The sequence below is a fragment of the Cupressus sempervirens genome, chromosome 7 (assembly GCF_028749045.1).
Source record: "Cupressus sempervirens isolate cs-2001-9-10 chromosome 7, ASM2874904v1, whole genome shotgun sequence".
In the NCBI taxonomy this organism is placed as follows: Eukaryota; Viridiplantae; Streptophyta; class Pinopsida; order Cupressales; family Cupressaceae; genus Cupressus; species Cupressus sempervirens.
In genome coordinates, this window is record NC_143124.1 from 643,964,703 (window position 1) to 643,988,256 (window position 23,554).

General features: G+C 34.7%; 1 pseudogene; it reads right to left on the reverse strand.

Annotated features, from left to right (window-relative positions):
* Window positions 1-592: 592 nt before the first annotated feature.
* On the reverse strand, window positions 593-22,213 carry LOC149548324 (sucrose transport protein SUC2-like; annotated as a pseudogene).
* Between the last annotated feature and the right edge of the window lie 1,341 nt (window positions 22,214-23,554).

Below are 23,554 nucleotides of genomic sequence, written 5' to 3' on the forward strand. Positions count from 1 at the left end.
TAACTAAAACATTGAAAACATTTGCAAATAAATACATTAAATTTTGAAATTAAAATGCCAGGCTAGCCATGAAAGACACAGTATCATTGGTATCTCATCTAAAAGTTTTAAATATTCCCTTGTATAATTTTAACCATGTAAAGTTGCTCTAGCATACCAAAAAGAAAAGAATACGAAAAATTATACCGATTTTCTACATTATATATTCTTTTCTACATTCTAATAACCAACTTATAGTTGTACATTACTTCATAGATAAAAAGTGGTTGAGCCTACTAAAGTGAGACCAGCCTATTTATTTTGCATTTGTTAATAATATTTTGCAGAATCAACATCATTCAATTTGAGACACATGGTAAAACTAGAAAATTTCATTAATCTTGGGTAGATATATTATATCTTGACAAACAAACAAAAATTGTAAGTTTACTTGTACAACATTATGAATTCTCACAAGCTCGTGAGGGATGGGTCATTAGGCACAAAAAAATTATTGAGTGCTAGATGTAGTCAGTCCAAAAAAATGACATTTGATGACATTTAAGTAAAGTGACGATATCAGGGATCATCAAGGAGTGGGAGAACTACTAGTTCATAGCAAGCAAGAAGGATGAAATTCAGGAGGTGGTGAGGGTAGCAGAGAAAGAGCTACCATTCCATCAACCAATGCAGAAACTGATGCCAACACAAATGCGGGGAGATTTCCACCTCCAAATAGTGCATCTGATGGTCCACTTCCTATAGACACAATAATCTAATGAAGCAATACAATAAGCTGAATAGAAGATCTAACAGAAAAATTGGGTGGAAGAGAAGAAATTATGTGACAAACAATTTAAGCATTTACCTGTGGAATGACATATGAAAGATTAAGAACTCCCATAGACACTCCTAAAATGACAAAAGAAAATTTCAAATGATTATGCCTTTCTTCCTTTGAAAATATGATGTTGACTTCAATCAGGGTAAAAACACACACTTCTATCAATTTTTATCAATAAAATACCACAATAAATCAATGAGACACAAAACTTCTACAAGTTCACTACCCAATCAAAAGGCCAAGGAAACCTAATAATTAAAGTAACTAAAATTATAAACTATGTAGCATGAAGCAATAGAGTGAAATTAAAATAATCTAAAACTAAATCTTCAAAGCATTAAAATGTCAGAAAAGATATAAGATTGTATTCACAACCAATCTTGTGAAAAGGCCAATTCATATATTTAGAGCATACTTAAACAGATCCAAGAAAAGTTTGCCTATGGAGAACAAAACTATAGCTAGAATGATCAGAAGGGCCAGTATCCTTTTCAATCACCACATTAGGGCAATAATAAAACTTCACAATTTTTTTTTAAATATGGTTGTTGTCTTTGAGACTAGCAAAAAGTTCACTTGTTAAATTGCAAACTATTGCAAAGCCCAAAAAAGGAGGAACATTTCTCTGCTTTGACTAAAATAATGTTCCATGAAAAGAGACCCTTGGCCCATATGAGAGTTTTAGATGAGGCTAGTAGCAAGTAGAAATTTGTTAAGGGTTGATACAAAGTTATTCGGGAGAAATGTTATCACTCCCATGTCTGAGTTTCCAATTTCACATTCCTCGAAAAGGAATATAAGGAGAACAAATTTTGATGAGAGGTGTATTAGGAGTGCTCCTGATTCAAGATTGGCAATCAGAAAATTTGAGAAAAGATAGGAAGGAAACTTGCCTCTCAATGATCCTATGGATAGGACCCTTGGCTGTATCTAATTCTCAAATATTTTTGTTCCTTTTGTCTCTTTTTGTGAGTCGGGGTGACTGCTTCTGCTAGCCTGTCCATCTATAAATATTTTTTGATTTTTTTAAATGGGTTGGGAACCTTTCAAAATCCCTCTTTTACAATTATTTAAACAAGAGTATGACATGCAATACAAAGCTCTAGTCTACATCAAGTTCAGAAGCATAAGTGCCACTATCCTTGTAAATCACAACAAAGGGGCCAATTAGATGATAACTGTTAATTAGAAGACTATTATATTGAAATGAGCTAGATATCTCCAGCCACATCTTACTCAAACTTGTAGGGTGACCTTGTATCCCCTGACCTTTTTTTGTGAATACTTAATATTTCATTAATAGAGAAGGCACTATTCATCAAAAAAATGAGCTTGATATTTCAGACAAGAGCATAGTGTGAGTGATATTTTTGACTATAGATAGCTATGATTTCAAAATGTTGTTACTTATTTACTCTAATAAGTTAATAAAATTTCTCATAGGTATTTGAAAATTTGAGGCTAGTTGTTCAGTTATGCATAAATGTTTATGTGGTGGAAGTAGTAATTTCAATGGGCTCTCTACTATACAGCAACTGCTAATTCTGCATTCTGAATAATTTGCATTTCTTCATATCCCTCAAGAGAAATATTCAAATATACCATGTACTTCCAAAACCAAAAAAATAGTTGCACTGCAAAAGTAAACTCAGAAGGGATTGTGTTGATTGAATTCACAGTAAATTTACTCACAGACTTGGAAATGTTCATAATAATCATGAAAGCATAAAAAACAAAAATAAGTTTATTTGAGGGAATATGTTGATTGAATTGATAGTGAAAATTACTGACAACCTTGGAAATGTTCAAAATAATTATGAAAGCATTAAAAAGGAAATAAGTTGATTAAAGAATATTTACCTTGACCTACTCCAGAATCTGAAGTAAAGAACAAGTTAATGCAAAAGGAATGCTATATGTTACCCGCAAATGTCACAAGTAATCAATCTTTATCAAAGTCATAAACTGTAACTACCCAAAGTATAGAGAATAGCGCTTACCATAATACTTTAATATCAAACTAGTCGCTTTACTAGAAACTAGAAATTATATATGTATATACATAACATCCAAGATAACTATCAAAGGGGGAGGGTCTAAAAAATATCACAAGAGGTGCTCCAAGGGCTACAAAAACAACCAAAGCTAAAATTTTAACAGAACTATGAGGAGGTACAAATTCGTGATTTTTCAGCAAGTTTGGTGATGATAACAGTACATGCAAGCAAAAGGCACAAAATGAATTTTGCGATTGCCCACAATAATTTAGGGCATGTCCTGCGAGCCATAGTTTCTATCATCAATGAAGTTTCTCCTAGCATTATTGAATTTAGCATTAGGCCAAATGATCCTAATCTGACATCTTCATCATATAAAATTGGAAGAGGTTCAGGACCAAAAGGCTTTCCCTTATAAACTTCTTGACCCATCCAATATGTGTCAAAGAGTAAGAAGGGGAACCATGCAAGCCATGTTAGTGCATTTACAATAAGTAAATACAACATTGGAGAAGGGAGATCTCTGAAAGCACTAAATAGCTCCCATATGAATGTCTCCTGGGTTGCTTAATCAGCCTCCTGCTCCTCATCATCTTCATCATTTTCATCAACTAGATTATGAATTTTACCTCCCACTACCTTTGCCCTTGCTTTTGCTTCTGCTTGAACCTTTGACCATCTTTTTTCAGGGGTGGCTGTTACACTGAGAATGGTAGCAACCACTAAGAGGATTATTGCTATAAAAAATGCAGACTTTAGATTAGCACAGCTGACACCATAGGCCTCTATTCTTGTGAACGGAAGAATTTTATACCATTTACTGTAAGAACCACTCACAAATCCTAACACATTCCCTACTACCATAAATAGTGAGAAAAAGGCATTGGCACTCCTAGTTTGTCTCTATTTTTTCCTTGCCAGAGGAAAAGCATTTAGAAATACATATGGGTGGAGCTTCAAGAGGTGCTAGAATTTAGTAAAATATTTCATTCATCAAATTAAAGTCCTTTATTTAGCAAGAGAATACAATCTAGAGTTCATTTATGGTTTCCTAATTTTAATTTCTTGTGGCTATTTGTTAAGAGCAAAATTTGCTCATGGAAACACTATATTGAGTCCTTCAATGATAGGGAGATTCAGAATTCTTCCCTCAAAATTTACACTACTTAGCCCATGAAAATGAACAACTTTTTCCTTGGAGTGAAATTCCCTATGGACAAAGTCCCTCTCTTAGGAATGTGAAGAAATCAGACCTTTCTGGGATACAGTCAATGAAATATAAACCAAGTATGGATGTTCTTTTTGGCTAGTCTCTCCATTGAGAAAAGAAACTACATTTGCAGTAGAGGAGTCTTTAATGGTTATACACTAGAATATAAAAAATCCAAACCTATCTAGCACTGCCTTTGATGAAATATGCACTCCTAACAGGAAATGCTCGATATAAGATAATGGGATATAGCCTTTGATGAGCATAATTATTCAAATTACAACCATCAAACGCTAAATTTTAAAACTCTATAACCATTAATGAAATCTAATGATAAACCATAGGAAATTATTGGCTTCAACCAAAGCCTCTTTAAATGTGGTATGGAAACAATTTCAAAGACCTATGATGAGCAATGGTAACAAAATATTTTGCTTGATGAAATTTTTGAAATTAAAAACAATTGGTACATCCCTTTGTAAATGGTAAATAAAAAATATCCCATAGGTAAAACTTTCTCTGAAGGGAATAAATATAGTTGATTGTAGATTAATACAGTAATAGTTTCATGAATCTAAACATTAGTCTCTGTAGATTAAAAATTAATCACCTCACCATCCTGTAATGGCTGATCTTAACAAAGACATTCTGTAAACATATACTTCCTTCAAGGTCTATTTTCTACATGGCTAAGCTAAGGAGGTTTTCCTAGACAACCCTTCATGGAAAATTCTTGAACATTGGGCATTGAGGATTGAAAACCTTGAGAGGTGGGAAATGTCAAAGTTTTGCATTAATCAAAAAGGTTTCATTTTCTAAATGTTTGAGTTGTTTTATACATGGTACTTTTTGTTGGAAATTTTCTATAAATGGTCATGTTCAAGCGGGATTGGAGCTAACACCAACATAGGAAAAATGTCTGCAAGTTGACCATTACCTTGAACAATACTACAAGATGACACTGAAAAAAAGAGAGGGGAAAAAGAAATGTAGCTCAAAAATCCTGTAAGTAAGGCCTTAACCATCATCTTAAACATAAACTTTCTAGATACCATTGCAACAAATAGAAAAACAATATAAGCATGACATACTTGATAAATCTGTGAGGATTTCCCTGCAAGGCCCTTGAAGCATATTGTTGGCAAGATCAAGGAGTCAAAACCCCAAAACAAAAATAGTGATAGCTCTTGGCCTGTATAAGATTGAATCACCAAACATACATCCCAAATCTACTCAAAATCCAATGAGCATAACTGCCATTACCACAATGCATGCTCCCATAACTATAAATGGCCTCCTTCTTCCCTAGGAGCACTCACATCTATCATATAATACCCCACTATTGGTTGCACAAACATGCCAAAAATAGGGCTACAAAGCCATATATAACTAGCCCATGTATGAGGAATACCTAAAACCTACACATATGGTGTTAGTAAGGAGAGCTGCAAAGCCCATCCAAATTGCATCCCTGCTGCCACTGATGCAACCTTGCTAGAGTTCTTAGAGGAACTCCATTCTTCACTTTTCTTCCCACACGAAAATTTCTATTCATGATTAAAAAAATCCCACCAACTCCAAAAAATTGGTATCCGTATGAGAAATAACAACAATTTTTCAATGAAACTCATAGTTAATTACGATGGCAATAAAAGAGGTTTCAAATGACGGATATGCTGATAACATTAACTATTGCATGAACCTAATGATTCCAGATTATATATATATGATGTCTTGTGATTCACATGTGAGCAGGTCACTATAGTCTTTGTGATGTATATTGGAGCTACTTACTATGTTTGTGATGTATGTAAAGCTAATTAACTTGTGTACCTATGATGTGTATGAGAAAGTTTTTGTATATGAGACAGGTGCTCATTATAATCATGATGTGTGTGATTTGTGATATGATCCTTATGAATATGTGTAAGTTGCTGCAAATAATGATAGGTGACGGTAGAGATGGAAACATCACCTGAATACAATGAGTATCTTTATTTGTGATGGGACTAAATTTACACTTAATTAATAATAATATTGGATGGTTGGTAATGTGCTGCTATAGCATTCTTTTAGATTATTGCGTTTTTATTGCCCAATCCTGAATAATTTTCAAAAAAACACAAAACTTAAATCTAAGATGTGTGGTAAGATTATCCAACACAATCTCAAATATAGCTTAAACACATTTGATTTTGACAATCTCTAGTATGCAATGAGGAATAGCCAGCTCGAAAGAAGATACATTAGATTTGAATACATAGAAATCGATTCTTGGAGCCAATAACATAGCAGAAGCTAAGGTTGTGCTTAGGTCTAGTTACCAAAGTCAATCACAATTGTAAAATTGCATTTGGAAGGACATTGTCTTATCATGAAAATTTTTTTCCTAGGGGAGATTCTATTATAGGATAATTAACAAAGTGATGGAGATCCTCTCAAGTCTACTTGCAACATTCTAAAGTTTCAAAATATTATCGTAAAAAAAGAGGGAAGCATGGATGCAACCCAACTTTCTAATGTGGCCATTGAGTCAAAGGATCACATGCATGCAATTACCATCATGGACATAAGGAAAATCAGTGCCAAGGATTGGTGAGAAGATAGGCAAGTACACAAGTCAAATACAAACTCAAAAATGCATTGCTTGTAATCCTCTACAGAGTGCTAGATATCTTGTGTGGAAGAAATTGTGATCTCAAAAGGGATACCACATTCAAAGGTGCTTTTGGATGCTTGGAGGTGGCTAGTGAATACCACCTTTCCACTGACAATGTTGGAAAATTTCTCTCTTCAGGCCACAAAAGCAATGATTGTATTTTTGGGGAAAGTTTCCTAGAATAGATTGAAAAAAATAAAATTCAAAACAAATGAAACCATGCATAAAGTGTCCATTACGTTGGGGGATGACTATCTTATGGAAAAAGGAAAATACCGCTCAAATGTTGAAATTACATCATTGTTTATGGGGCAGTGCTTGGAATTAGATACAACTACAAACATGAGAAGGGTCATTGAACTTGGAAGCAATAGCTAGAAACTATTTACTATTCCCAAGCTATTGTCTATAATCAATTCTATATTAAAAAAAAAAAAAAAAAAAAAAAAACTAAGGCCTCACAATGTTATAATGCACTACCTTGCTATAAATTAACTTTCTAGAATGATGACATGGTGAGTAGACCCAAGTGGGGGTATATATTTTACAGATTAAAATGTCCATAACTATCCAAGCTACTATTACAAATTCAAGTAATAGTATGAAAGAAACATTTCTACAATTGCAGGACTGAAGTACGAAAAAGGGCTAGACCTAAACCAGTGCATTCTTCAAAATTCATCATGTCAACAGGAAAAAGATCATATAATGTATCTCACTGAAAAGATAAGCATGCAAGCCTGAAACCCAGACATCAAAAAGCTTTGGCTTAGCTTAAAAAGTTATAGCACAAGAACACAAAGTAAACAGGAATTTTCTTGGAGGACTGGAAGTGATACAAGAGTTATGTGAAAATTTGACAAAAAATAGTTGAAGAGTTGGAAATCAAGAAATGACCTAGATCTGTGCTCGAAAGCATTCTTGATCCCACTGATCCAAGTAGTAAAATTATTAAGTTTGTACTACTTAACAGTCACAAGGTTTCTAATGCAAAAGTAAAGATCTGCATTATGTTAGTGCCCAGAAGCAATAAATACGCCAACCCATAATAAGAATCTTTTTGTTTCCATGTCTTACATATCAATAGTGACTCACTGACTTATCAGTAGAACATATCAAGGACTACTTAAGTCGATGGCACTAAGTTTGAAAATTTAAATAGAATACCCATAGCTATGCATATAAAAAACTTACAGAGGTTGTGTGGATATATCCATGGATTTGCTGGTTTCTCAGGTTAACTATGTTGGATAGTAAAAATGTTTTCTAGAATTTTTTTCACAAGTTTGAATCTGTCAGAACTAGTAGCCACTAATTTATTATGTCAAATCAACGTACCAAACATCTAGCAGATAAATGTGTAATATAATTTGTGTGCTATTCACATTAAATTGTACAAAAATAATCCCTCAATTGAGGATAAAGTATCTTTTAATGAGTATAACAAATACACGCTACTCCTAATCATTCAAAGCACAAGCATGAGGGAAAAAATGAATAATTATTTATAGCAGGACTATCTATGAGAGAATATAACATAGCTTCAAGAGTATGAGTTGCATCTTTAGCTAGAGATGATAAAGCAAATTGCTTCTTTTCTTCTTCTTTTTTCTCCCACACAAGCATACTCATCTGCACATCATTTGCTAGAATCACTACATTACATTTTCTATTTTGGAGAAACAGTTCCTTAAAATGGTACTTCTAGATTGCACTAGGAAAGCTTGTATAACTTATAGCAATGCATCTTGTATAGTTTCCTCATAGTATTTACATTGTTGCGGCTCCAAACTCTACAAAGAAGTTCTTTTAAAAACTTGCAAGCTAAGCTTCCTTTCTTCTTTAAATAAAGTAGTGAAAAAGACTCCTGACTCAACAAGGTCATGTTGTGGATGCAAGCCATATAGAAAGATGAAAATAAACTACTGGAATGAAGAGGAAAGGAATGCATATATAGATGTTCTACAATATATCAATCCTCCCAAAGATTGAGTTCGTGTTTAATGTCTTGCAAAGAAATCTACAATAAAAATGGCCAAAAACCTGTGTGAATGGGTCTGGATCAAATTCTATCAAAGGTAATGCTGCTAATTTGAGTGAAAAAGAAAATGCAAGCAGTTATGGCATATTACATTCTTTGTTTTCAATCCAAAGTTTTCCAACACCAAGACATCTTGAGATTCCTTGCATGCAAAAGAAATACAAAAAATGAATAGTGCATTATATCAAAAATATAAATTTTCCACAGCTTTATCCTTGCACTTAAATATATGCTAACCTTGAACCTAAACATCATCTATAAAACAACTTTGTGACCTAAAAGAATTAATAGTGGCTCTATTTTTTTAATTGTGATGAGTAGAGGAGAAAGAGAAAATGTAAAAGCATTGAATAGCTTTGGAATCAACCTTTGCAACTTTCTGATAGATAACAAACTTGGAATGATATATAATGACTAGATTCTTACCTCCTTTCTCCTCTCCTATTGACCCTGCACCAAACTCCCACCCATTGCAGTCACGGCATGCACCAAAACAAAATTAACACTATCGTGACCTTTTTTCTTATGTTCTAAAGGTCAAAATTTAACCAATTTAACCATGGTTAAAATTTCGTGGAAATTTCAACCATATCAGACCCATTTTTTGAAAATAAATCAATTTAACAACCCAAATAGGCCTTTGGTCAAAAATTTTGGTCAAAAATGGGGGCCTAATGTACTAGTGAATGGAGGGCTGAAATAGAGACTTGTAATTTGCAAGTGTGTAGTAAGTTGTGTTAACAATTGGTTAATAATGATATATAATTGTTGTCATTCATGGCAACACATGATGTACATGTTCATAGGAAACCTCAGAAATAATGATACTTATTCTTTGGTAATCAGAAAATTGTCTAAGTATAGAATTTGGTTTACAACAGTGTATTATTTTTTTATAACTTGTTGTTGATGTCATATTATAACTAGAAAATTTACATGGAGATAGTATACATGTTTGTGATGATGTGTATAACCTTAGAAATTAGTACGAACTATATAGAATAAAGATATTCATGTTTTGATGAAGCAGGACAGTAGAACTAAAGGAAAGAATTGTTTTGTTTATGAAACTATTACTTGTCCAATTAGGGCTGGCATCCTAGATGTTTACTCTAACTTGGAAAAGTGACTTGTGGCATTAGCTAACCTAGCAGTAATTTGTGTAAATGCATGGTATTTATGCAAAGGAGTTCTTGCAATAAGAAGTGTGCTATCATGTAAGTTTGTGTAATTGTGATGAGCAAACTTTAATGAAAGCAATATATGTGAAGTTTTATATGAGATATCTAGTGATCCAAGATTCAGCTAAAGATTAAAGACCAGTCAAGGAAGAAAGATAATAGTGAATTACTTGTTTGAGCAATGAGCTCTTCTTGTAGTTGAAATTGCATGTTTGAGTAGTGGGCTCATCTTGCATACATTATACCACAACTCCTAATAGAGTTGGCATAGCCTGTAATAGGGTTGTAATCTCCTAATAGGGATTCAAAGTCTTCTAACAAGGATTGCTAATACTAATTTTTTTGATTGACTCCTTATAGGGTTCATCCTCTAACAAGGAACTTAGATATCAGTATACTATTTAGTGGGTGTCATCCCAATTGGAATTTTCCCTTGGCCAAGTTTTCCCTAGTTAACAAAATATGGTATTATCAGTTATCTTTGTGCATTGTTACTATTACTATTTAGCCTTACTTTATTTCTTTGTTATGCATGGCTTAAAGTAACTATTAATATCCAATTTCCAACTAAAGTTTGTAGATTATTTATTCACCCCCACTTTTAGTAATCCCTATTTCTAACAATTGGTATCAAATAATAGTTACTTTGAAGATGCTAAATAACTTAAGTAAGAACCTTATGGATATCAAATAGTTGATGAAGAACTTTGAAGAAGCTCTTGAACAAATTGATCTCCTTACTGAAGAAAGAGATAAGCTAAAGGACAGATATGAAGACTCCAAAGTATACATTGGTCAATTGAAGGAAAAGATTGAATATCTCAAATCAAAGCCTGAATCTACTGAATTTGGAACTAGTGATGATGATTATTCAAAACTAAAGATAGAGTACAAGATCTTGAAGCATGAATTAAAGATTACAAATCTAAATTTGACTTTGAGAAATGATCCTACCAAAGTTGAATCTAATTTGAAAACTAAAAAATGCAAATCTAAGAGCAAGTCTAGCAAAGAAAACATCTGAGTTTGAAACATTAAAAGAAGATCATGAAGAACTCCATAAGTACAATACTATTGTGAAAGGTGAATTTATATAGTGCAAACAGAAGCTTGAGAAGCTTTATTCTAGCAAAGAAAATATTGATGATTCAATGTCAATATAGAGACCTACTTATGATAAGTCTGGTCTTGATTACCTAATTAACATGTCTACAAAGAAATTTAAGATTAGATCAGATCTAAAAGAAAAAGACAAATCTGATGATAAGATTGAATCAAGTCAATCTTCTAAGAAACCTAAAGAAGTTGAGAAAAACAAGGAAGTTGAAATCTTGGATGAACCAAAGAAAGCTGAAAATCTTAAGGCAATCAGGTATGAATTTAGAGGTAAGTGCTTTTTATGTAATGAAATAGGTCATACAAAAAGAGATTGTACAAATAAGTCATTTAATGATGCTAAGGACTTATATTGTCATAATTTTCATGATATGGGTCATAATACAATTGATTGTAGGAAACCTAAGTATGATAATGATAGAAGAAATAGTAGAATGTCTAGAAATACTAACCCTATAGATAGAATAAGATCTAATGAAAGAACATCAAGAGAAGGAAGATCTCATGAAGATAGAAGATAGATCATATGTTATAAGTGTAACAACTTAGGACACATTGATCAAAATTGTCATGTACCTAATGATCAGTGAAATCCTAGAAGTAGAGCACTTGTATGTTAGTTATGCAACAACTTCAAACACATAGTGAAGTACTATAGAATGGATAGAAACTTTGGAGATAGAAGGAACAATGGAAGAAACTCTGAAAATAGATGAAATGATAGAAGGAACTTTAGAATTAGTAGAGAATATGAAGAACAAAGAAAAATTATGAGTGAACTTTGAGAAGGTCTTAATGAAGCATTTGTGAAAGGAACTGATATCTCAAAAGAAAAGTTAGATGATGATGAAATAGGAAGATCAAAGGTAGTTGTTGAGTTTGATTCAATTAAGTTGAATTATGCTTGTTCACAGCATCGAAATTTAAGAACTTCATTCAAAGACGAAATTGGAGATAGCGAAGTTGGAAAAAGGTGTATCCAATTATGTTTAAATGGTACCTAAGCTTGCTTGTAATTTGGAGCTCATATAAAAATGTTATGGGGTATGTGCAAGATCATGGTCAACCAAACTATGCCCTTAATTGGCAATAAAAAATTAGAAAATCAAGGTTATGTCAACTTGATGTGCAATTTTCTACTCGTTATTAACTTTATATCAAAAAGTTGAGAGAAAAGAATCTCTAGAAAATTGAATCTAGTTAACAAACTACTAGGACTTATCTCAAAAAAAATAAAAATTAATTGGTCAAAATTTTGAATTTTAATGCAATATTACAAAAATTTCAGAACAAAAATAAGACGTAGACATGTGTCTGACCACCTTAATCAAAATCAAATGATAGTATTTTTTTATAATATTTTAGATATAAATAGTAAACTCATGCCTAGATGTGACACATATTTTTGGATATTTTTATTCTAAATAAATAGTTAATAATTAATTTTTGACTTTAGCATTTTTGGAATATCTAACCACCCAGCTAATTCAAAACTCTGTAAAATTCAATTTTTCATTTTTTTTCCTTATTGTAGAAGAAACATAGAATGTGATGCATATTTTGGATTTAAAAAATGTTGTACCATTTGAAAGTTATAGTTGTTTTTCAAGTAGTGTGTCAATTAGCACTTTATACATAACTCCATTAGAAAATAAGTAATAATTACTTACTAAACTCATAATTTGACAAACCTTACATTTATGGAAAGATAAGAACATTCTTAAGAAAGCTTTTTCATTTCATCAAATTTTGGTGAAAAAAAAGTCATCAGCTACATGTTTGAAATAAAAATCACTTTAAAATAGGCCAAAAGCACATTTCTAGGATGTTTTTAAAGTTGACCATGTAAGTTTGGTATCAAAAAATATACTAGATCTTATAAAGATATTAATTTTTTTCATTTAGTATCATGATGGGTGGGAAAAAGGTTGGAATAGATTTTGAAATGGTCTGAGATATATCAGAACTATAGATTTTTTAGATCGCCACTTTTGGCCACACCATGGTCCTGCACATACCCTATGATGGAATTTGGAGTTACTAGTATTGCAGTAAAGGTTAAGTATGTAGTAGAAGATGAAAAATATGTTTTTGTAAAGAATTTTGTGATGTGACATGTTGAAGATTTTTGTCATGATGGAAGGAGGCTATAGTAAACCTTTGGTGACATTTGAAGATCAAACAAATGATCTTGAATAGTTAATTGATTACAGAATGCAAGAAACAACTTTTTCATATTTTCAAAGTATGCAATTAATGCAAGTTCAATTTGAAGGGATAAATAGAGTATAAAATTGATTTTAACTTCATTGCAAATACATCCAAAGTGAAGAGCATTTAGAAGTGACTTTTTAGAGTGATTTCGTAGCAAACCCTATTTTTGGAAAGAGGTATTTTATCATTTTTCTGTAATTTTTTTGGGTAAAAGGTCATAATTGATAAGATCATGGATATATTAGTAGTACACAGTGTTGAGAATGAATATAGACCTAAGTTAAAGATAGTTTCCATAAAACCTACTGATGGAAACCCTAACTCAGTGTTGTCTATCACTGCAAACAACTTAGTTTATCTTGAAGATGTAGAAAGTTATTTGAATAGAAAGTTTGAGTCAATTGGTAGTGAATTCATGAACAAAGATATGGAATTTTTTTCCAACCACAACATTTTAGTGAAGCCCAAATTTGAACATCTAAGGGAATTAGACTTGTTTAAGTATCACTTCTACCATGAATTAGATACAGATGAATGGACATAGATTATGTTGAGTAGGATACATGATGGTAAGTTATGGATGCAAGATAATGTAGTTGATATTTTTGCTGACCTTATTCATGAGATAACTAGACTAAGAAAACAAGACAGTGTACCTATAGTTGAGAAGATGGTCAAGAAGAAAATTGAAAGCTATACTAAAGCAACATACAATAGAAAGGCTATGGTGATTAGCACCATTAAGCAAGATGACATTATATTTCTTAGTGAAATTATTTCTTATTCTATTTGTGCAAGTTCTAAGATTGATGAACTTTTAACAAGATTCATATATGCATCTTATAAGATATGTGTAGAGAAAGAACAACTGAATCTAAGTGAAATACTAAGAATGCAACTCCTAGAAAACTTGGAAAAGATCAATAGAACAAAGAATGGTGTGTTTAGGTTTCAATCACATATTCTTTTATGTACTTAAAAGATCTCCCTACTTATCAGTCATAGACATAATGGATAGTGAAAGATGCACATTGGAGAGGATTACAAAGGTATGTAGAAGGCACCCTACAGAAAAAATATTAGATAGTGGCAATCTAATAAAGAGGACTTTTAGAATGAGATGAAGTAGAGATTTAGAATTGCACCTGCAATTATGGACAAATTAAAGGAAGAAATTTGTAAATTAGTTGATATAGATCATACATATATTCAAGAAGTAGAACCTTAGGAGACATTTCTTGATCCCTTGAGATTTGAATTGAATGATGATGCTACTATTGGTTATATTAATTTGTTGGTAAATTTAGCCAAAGATAGAGCAGAGTTTAGATTTTGCACATATGATGAGATCAAACAACAAGCTCATCAAGAAACCTTGGAGAAGACATCACACAAGAAGGTTGAATCTATAATGAAGAAGGCACTATCAAAGGCCAAAATGATAGAGAGTGAATCTGAGGCTATAAGATAGAAAATGAAGCAAGGTGTACTAAAAATACAACCCTTTTTAGTATTAGTTACTGAGACATCTTTTGAACAGAGCATTCCATATGCAGTAATGTCTAATGTTTAGCCCAATGAATAGAAAAGAAAGTTTTAAAGATTGGTGGAAGTAGTGTCTACAAAGACAAAGAGAGTCAAACAACTAGTCATAGGACTAGGAAAGAGATAGAAAACATTGTTGATAATTGACTCTAGTAATGAAAAAGATGAGGAACAAGTAATCAAGCAAGCAATAGGCAAAGCTTGGCAACCTTGGATGCCGAAGATAGAAAAGATCAATATAGCTATTGCAAATGAAGGTAATTTTATTCAAATGAATAAGTTTTATGATTTGTGTAGCAATTTTGAGAAAGATTAGATAGATATATCTACTGTGAGATGTATTGTATCAAATAATTTGAAACTGAAGGACTCTAAGAGCATTATTAACTAGAAAGACTATGATAGACTCATTAAGAAGAAGGCTTCTACAAGGGAAGAAGATCTTGAAATTTGGAAGTCTATGCTTAGAACCATTTGCAAGACTAATGATGAAGATGAAATAAAAATATCGTTGAATAACCTTGCACCATACTTGAGGAAAAAGTTGAGGCCTTTTTTATTTATAATTGGTGAAAAGGATAATTTGTGAAGAGAGACTGCAACAATAATTAGTCAAATGATGTCAAAGTCACAAGTAGCATCTCCTCTAGCTCCTAGAACCTCAGAAGTGTCAGTAAGTATTGACACTGTGTAGATTGATCAAACCAATGTTACCCTTAACATTGATGATACCAATTCATTTGGTGGTTCTAAACCAAATGAACCAAATACCAAGGATATTGAGGATAAGTTGAAACAAATTAAGGAAGAGAAAATTCTAATTGAAGATAAGAAAAGAAAGGAAGAGGAAGATGAGAGAAAGATTGCAGAAGAAGAGAGGAAAAAGAAAAATGTAGAAGATGAAAAGAAAAGATTAGAAGAAAAGATAGAAAGAGACGAAAAGGGGAAAAAAAAAGAAGAAGAAGAGAGAAGATCAAAAGAAGTAGAAAAGAAATAGAGGGAAGATGAGACTAAACCATCTAGTTCATCTACTCCACTCTCTCTCACTAGTTTATCTACTAATGATGATGATCAGATAGATCTGATCTCATCCCTAACCAAGTTGATTGATAAAAACAAGAAAGTGAAGAGTTTACAAAGAACATTAATGGAAGTGATTGACAGACTACATAGTACATTGGTAGTTTAGTACACTAAATCAGATCTTAAATAGAAAGCACAAGTAGTTTTCAAATCATTTTATGAAGAGTTTACAAATTTTTCAAATGTTGTTGAGGTGAAGGCACACATTTCTCATGATGCTAACTTATTTAGCACCATCAATCAGAATATCAAGAATGACTTTGTTAATCTTGATACTTGTATAAAAGAACTTCAGAAAGGCTAGCAAGAAGGGAAAACTTTGTATGCTAAGTGTACTCTATCATACAAGATTACTAAAGATGTGGACAGTCAAATAGAGTTAAAGATGAGTGAGCTAGAGGCTTTATCCAGCCAAATCTAGAATTTGTCTTGCCAAGTAGGTGATTTTGAAAGTCAAGTTGCTAGTATTCATAGCAACATCAGAAAACTAGAACTTCAGAAAGAACAAATTTTGAAGAGGACATCTAATTTCAGAGAATCTATTGCTTTGAAATTATCTTTTATTGAGAAACAACTAGAAGAATGTGTTAAGGCCAAGGGCACATATTCAAACTTTTTGTATTTAAACATAATTGCAATTGAGATTACATCATATGCTTTATGCACAATTCTCACATTAGTTGAGCCTATCAAAGAGGCTTGGACCAAAGATATGGATAATCTGAAGGCTAATTTTGATGATTGTATGAAGATTATTTCACTATAAGGAAGGAAAAAACTTTTGGACAATTTTTGGACAAAATTTGTTGAAATCTAATTGTAAAGATCATTGATTAGAGAGATTGATAAGAGGGAGATTGTTGAAGAAGACTATGTGTTTCAATCATTATTTTGTCATTGATGTCAAACCTTCCATCTACTAGAAAGACAACTACTTATAAGATTCAAGTATTATCACTTAGTTGACTAATAAAGAGGATTTGATCAATAAGAGGTAACAATAGCACCTAGAGAAAAGGTTGAGTTATGATCATGTGATGAAGTACAAAGATCAATTAAGAAAATGATGACATGATTTATTGATGATCTACTTAAGTTTACAAAATGGTTGGCTACACTTAGAAAGTTTAGAAGAACAAGCTAAAAAAAGTTTGTCTACCAAGCTTGATCGAGTGTACAGTAGGTGTCGAGCAAAGTTAGTGCAAGCAAAAGATTAGTTGGAGTTGAGTAAAAGAAAATTCTAGTGGATGTCGAGTAAACTTTAGTTGATAGTGATTGATTTTATAGTTGATGTCAAGGAATGTAGTATGTGTCAAGCATTAGAAGATAGATAATGCCAAGCTATTGCATTACGATAAAGATTGAAGATTCACCAAATCTAAGTCAACAAGTTTGTCTTCTTGAAACTTGTGAACTAGGAGGAATATAATATTGATGAGCTAGTAGCACTAAATTTGGTGTAAACCATTTTTGGGAGAATTCAAATGAATTCTAGAAGTTTCTATAAAAGGCAAGATATGGGGTAGATACATTGTATCCTACCTAATCCATCCAAAACCCTAATTTAGAAAATAGATAATGAGTGGGAAAATATCCTAATTTCCTATTTATAGGGATTTCTAGTCATGAAGCAAATGAGGTTGGTGTCATGTGAAAGAACCTAAGGAGCAGAAGGAATTAAGGGTTTTGCTTCATCAAGTGACCTAAGAGAAGAGTCTGCAATGGCATGTTAAACAAGAAGGCTTATGGAGATGAATGCCTGAAGGGTGAACAAGCTATTAGAGCTGCAAAGTATGAAATCCAAGAAAAATTGAAGATTGAATAGAGATCTATAATCTACAAGAGAAGTTGTAAGTTATATTAGATAAAAGATCTATTGCTACTCTCTAATAATTATATCAGTGTGGATTAAATCCTTTGGATTAAGGTTGACCTAATAATCATTTGAAAATCCTTTAATGGGGTGGCATTCCAAGTGAATGGCTTAAATTCATCTAATAAGGCTCACTTATAACAGGGTGATTGAAATCCCTTAACTGGGTCACATTTTTGCAATGACTGGAGCGTGCAGCGCAAGCAGGAATGGGTTCTCGTATCAGTAGCAATGCAAGAATGGAATTTTGAATCAACAACTAGGCGAGAATCAGGAGAACACAGGTGTTGGGGGGCAATCTATAGGTGTAGGGCAGGAATCAGAGGTGAATGATGCAGATGCCTCAAAGGATGGAGACCCACGGGAGTTGCTGCCTCACCCAGGTGAGAAGATTCCTCCCCTTCACTTGGGTGGTGGACCGCCAAGGGCCTAGGGGTGTTGGTCGAACCTATTTGGAGTCAAACCATCAAGTAAGTTGACATTCCCAAAAGTCATTGATAAATCAGATAAGGAGAAGGGCATCTTTGCTCTGGAAGTTCCTCGAGAAATTATAGACCACAATATCCTTAGTATGGCAAATACCCTAGTGGGAAAATTTGTAGGGCCAAGGCCCAACATTGATGTTGTGAGGATTTTTACCAGAAACAAATGGGATTTAAAGGGGCATGTGGAGGTGACAGAAATGGCAAAAATGTTTCATGACTTTTGAGTTTTCTTTCTCGAAAGACTTTTCCAGAATCCTGTGCGCAAGGAACTAGTCTCTGGGGAGATCTACTTTAATCTTGCAGAAATGGTCTTCCAATCTGGACTTGAATAATGATTTCCTATCCCAGGCTCCAGTATGGATTAGACTCCTAGAATTGCCCATGGAATACTAGCATGAGGACATCTTTGATGGCATTGCTAGGTCTTTTGGAGAGATTCTTTCCATTGATCCTCTAACAATAGCTAAGAAGAGACTTACCTATGCAAGGATATGTGTAGGAGTGACCAAAGGATAGGATATGCCTCAAGTTATTGAATTTCAATCTCGTTTGGGAAGCGGATTCCAAATGATTGACTTTGAAAGTGTGCCCTTTGCATGCTTCCATTGTAAGAAGGTAGACCACAAGGTTGGATTTTGCCCACTATTCAAAGGAAAGGGAATGGGGGGAAAGGCCCGCCCTCATGGTGGGAAGAAAGCTGCTCATGTTCCCAAAAAGACTTGGAAGAAGAAAGAAACGCAAATCAAGAAAAATGGAGAGGTTGAAGAAAAAGCTAATGATTCTATTACTGACCTCCAAGCTGAACCCTGGGACCTCCAGGTTGTAGTGGATGCACTGGAAGGAGAAGGGAATGAGACAACTGAAGAAAAAACCAACCCTTCCCAAATGAAGGAATCTAAGGATAATCTCGAAGAGGCAAGTATTTTGGAGTCTCAAATCCTTGAGAGTTCTAAGGAGGTTGATCTGAACCTTTCCTTTGTCCCAAACTCTATGGAGGAACAAAAGGAAGGGGAACCATTGTATCAAAACTCCACAAACCCAATTAGTAGGGAACCCCCTATAATAGTGAATAGAATCTTAGAATGGTTGTCTGCCTCAACATCAAAACAACTAGCCAGGCTAGATGCTTTGTTTGATTTATGTAAAGAAGAAGAAGAGCCACCCTGGACAGAAGTCAGAAGAAGAAAGAAGAAGAATAGTTGGGACCCCTCTCCTTCCTCTCTTGCTTCAACTAGAAGCAAGGCCAAGGTAGATCTTGGTCATAAAACCAACCCGGTGGGAAGGAAAAACAAGAATGAAATCAGGATGGAGGAAGCAAGAAGAAACATCATGGATGGAATGCAGCGCACCATCCAGGAAGCTTGCTCATCAATTAAAGCATGAAGATCCTCTCATGGAATATTTATGGACTCAATGGAATCCACAAGCAAGAAGTTGTAAGGAATATGATAAGGGATCATAGGCTCGATATATTGCTTATTTAGGAAACAAAAATGAAGAAAGAAATTCTGGAAAATATTAGATTCAATGGCAACATGAATGGAATTGCCTCAAACTTAGAAGGAGCATCTGGAGGGCTGCTACTATTATTCAATAATAGGCATTTCAATAATGTTCTTGAGTATGATGAGGATAACATCATTTTCTATACAGTACAACATTTTATAACTAATGAATGTTGGTTTTTAGTGAACATTTATGTTCCCAACAACAAGAGAGATAGAAAAAATTACTGGGTCAAAGTTGGAAAGTTGGTGCAAGCCATTGATATTAAAAAAGGCATTATCCTAGGAGACTTCAACTCTCCATTGGAGGGCAAGGACAAGATGGGAGGATTTCCCCTGGATTGGGAAATCAAGGAGGATCTTTCCAATTTCATCAATGACCTAGCCCTAATGGATTTGGAGCTCTCAGGGGTACCTTTACCTGGTCTAACAAGAGAGCTAGTCAGGACTGCATTCAGGTCAGATTGGATAGAGCTTTAATTTCCCTAGATCGGTTGCACTCTTTTAGCTATAGATTATCTCTACTTCCTAGAGTTGGTTCTGACCACTCTCCCATTTCTCTTTCAGTGTCCCCTCTTGAGCCCAGAAGAAACTACCCTTTTAGGTTCGAGAAAATGTGGACTACTCATCCAGACCTATTGGATAATGTCAAAAGATGGTGGGGGATTGGTGTTGATGGCTCAGCCATGTTCAGAGTCACCAGAAAGCTCAGAAATGTGAAGAGGATGGTAAAAATTTAGAACAAGTCTGATTTTGGCCATATATTCCATGACAAGGAGGAGTTGTCATACAATCTATTTGTCATCCAAGATAGTATTCAAAAGGAAGGATATAATGAGAGTAACAGGGAGGCTGAGTTGTTGATCCTGTCTGATCTTCATAACATCATCAACAGGGAGGAAAAGTTCTGGAGGCAAAAATCTCGAATCTCATGGCTTAAGGATGGAGACCGAAACACAAAGTTCTTTCATCTATCCACCCTAAAACATAGGGCTAACAATAGGATCTTTGGAATCAGGAAGGAGCAGGTGTTGTTGTTTGAAGATCCTGTTATCTTGGATGAAGCGGTCTCTTCTTCTCTTCTCTTCTCTCCAAGGACCCCCTGCTTTCCAAGGTGGACCAAGAGGATATCATCTCTTGTATTCCTCAGATTATTCAACCCCACCATAATAAACTTCTCTATGCTATTCCTAATGCATTGGAAGTTAGAGAGGCCCTTTTCTCCCTACCTGGTGATAAATCACCTGGTCTAGATGGGTTTCCCACCTTTTTCTTCCAAATGTACTGGCCGGTGGTCATGGGGGATGTGGTAAAGGCAGTTCAGGAGTTCTTTGGAGCTAGAAGTATTCTAAAGGAGATTAATTCTACCTTCCTGGTTCTCATCCCTAAATCCCCAGGAGCTGACTCTTTTGACCAGTTCAGGCCCATCAGTTTGTGCAACTCTTTCTACAAGATTATCTCTAAAGTTCTCACTTCCAGAATGCTTAAAATCCTGCATCTGATCATTTCATAGCAACAATCAGGCTTTGTTCCTAGGAGACAAATCTTGGACTCGGTGCTGATGGTTCATGAGGTTATTCATTCTTTAGAAGCTTCCAAGCGGGAAGGTATGTTGCTCAAACTGGATCTTTCAAAAGCCTATGATCGGGTGGACTAGTCCTTTCTTGGAAAGGTCCTTTAGGCCTTTGGTTTTGACAATAAAGTGTGTAAACTCATTTCTCAATTGGTGTCTACCTCCTCTCTTGCTATTTTGATTAATGGAGCCCCCTCTAAGTTCTTTAAACCCACTAGAGGTCTCAGGTAGGGAGACCCCCTATCACCTATCCTCTTCATTATTTTAGCCGACTACATTGGGAGGCTTATTGAATAGAAAAAGTTTGATGGAAGTCTTATAGGGATTAAGCCTTCTTTGAGAAATGACCCCTTCACTCACCAGCAATTTTTGGACGACACTATAATGGGGGGGGGGGCGGGGAAGCTTTTGTGAAAGAAGCTAAGACTTTGAAAGAGGTTCTTGATACTTACTCCAGAGGGACTGGTCAGCTGATTAACTAGAACAAAAGCTCGACCTTCTTTGCTAACACCCCTGAAGTAAGACAAAGGAAAATTGCCAGAATCCTTGGTTGTGGGGTGGGCTCTCTCCCTTCATCCTATCTAGGACTCCCCTTGGGCTCTTATCCCCCTGACTCTTTTTGGAATGGTATTCTGGATAGATTCAACAAGAAGATGGTTGGATGGAAAGGTGCCTCTCTCAGCCAGGCTAGGAAATGTCTACTGGTCAAATCCACTCTTCAAAACCTTCCCATTTATGCTCTGAGCCTTTTTGAAATTCCTGTGAAATTTGCAGAGAAAATAGAGAAAATCCAAAGAGACTTTCTATGGACCAGACTTGAAGGAAAGAAAAGGTACCCTCTTGTTTCCTGGGAGAAGGTCTACCTCCCCAAGAGGTATTGAGGTCTGGGCATCAGAAAGCTTACCCATCTCAATAAGGTGCTTCTTGCAAAACAAATCTGGTGTATCTTCAATGACACTAGTGAATGGAGAGACATTCTGGAAAATAAATACCTCAGAAGACCATCTCTTCATTTTACTTTATTCAATGAGGACATCCCTAAAGGGTTGACTATTTGGAATGGTACCCTAAAGGCCAGGGACCTAGCTAAGGCTAGGGTCTCTTGGAAACTAGGCAATGGGGAGGATATTCAATTTTGGTTTGACAGGTGGTTATGTCAAGGCCCACTTTCTAGCAACCCAGTTTTTGAGAGATGGGTGCAAGAATGCACGAAGCTATATGGGTTTAAAGTAAGAAATTATAGGGTTGGTCAGGAATGGAGAGACCTTTCCCTCATTTCTGAGGACTTGAAACTAATAATGACTATGCTTAATGCTTTGATCCCTAGTAATAATAAGGATGAGATGGTCTAGAGGGATAATCCCAATGGAAGTTATTCTGTTGCTTCTGGCTACAACTCTCTCTGGGGTTTGAAGGAGAAATCCCCTTGGGCAGATGCTTGGCTCACGGGCCTCACTCCTAAGATCAACATATTTTATTGGGTGGCCCTTGAGAACAAAATTCTAACGCAAGATAACCTCATGAAGAGAGGCCATGTTATGCCCAGTAGATGCCTACTCTATAAAAACTAGTTTGAGTCAGGAAATCATATCTTCATTCAATGTGACTTTTCTAGGGAGGTGTGGAATTCTCTTAACCAGGAAATGGGGATTCTCTAGTGCTAGTCGGATAACCTTATCAACTTTTTCAGTCATTGAAAAAGCCTTTGTAAAATTGCAGGCCGGCAGGATAATTATGCCTGGTTTTTACCTCACTTCTACAGGAGTATCTGGAAGGAAAGGAACAACATAATTTTCAGGGATAGAGAGGAGCCAACTATAATTTTGGGAAAACCTTCAAGTGATGAAGGAGGGGGAAGTTGATATAGGGGACAGGAAGACGGTTAAAGAAAAAGACAGGGATCCCAAAAGATAGGATGCCAGATGGATTCTACCCCCAGAAGGATGGTCAAAAGCCAACTTCAATGGTGCTTCTAAGGGTAACCCTGGCCCCTCTAGAAGTGGTGGAATTATAAGAAATAGTTTTGGGGAGGGGATTGCAGCCTTTTCTCTCTCGCTTGGAACCCAGACCAACCATTTGGCCAAAGCCAGAGCTGCGTGCAGTGTGGTAAAGCTGGCTTTTGAAGCTGGAGTTTCCAAACTTTGGCTTGAAGGGGATTCCAAAAACATAATTAACAATATTAATGGTATCTCCCCTCCCTCGTGGTCAATTGCAAATATAATTGATGAGACACGTGCCACCCTCATAAA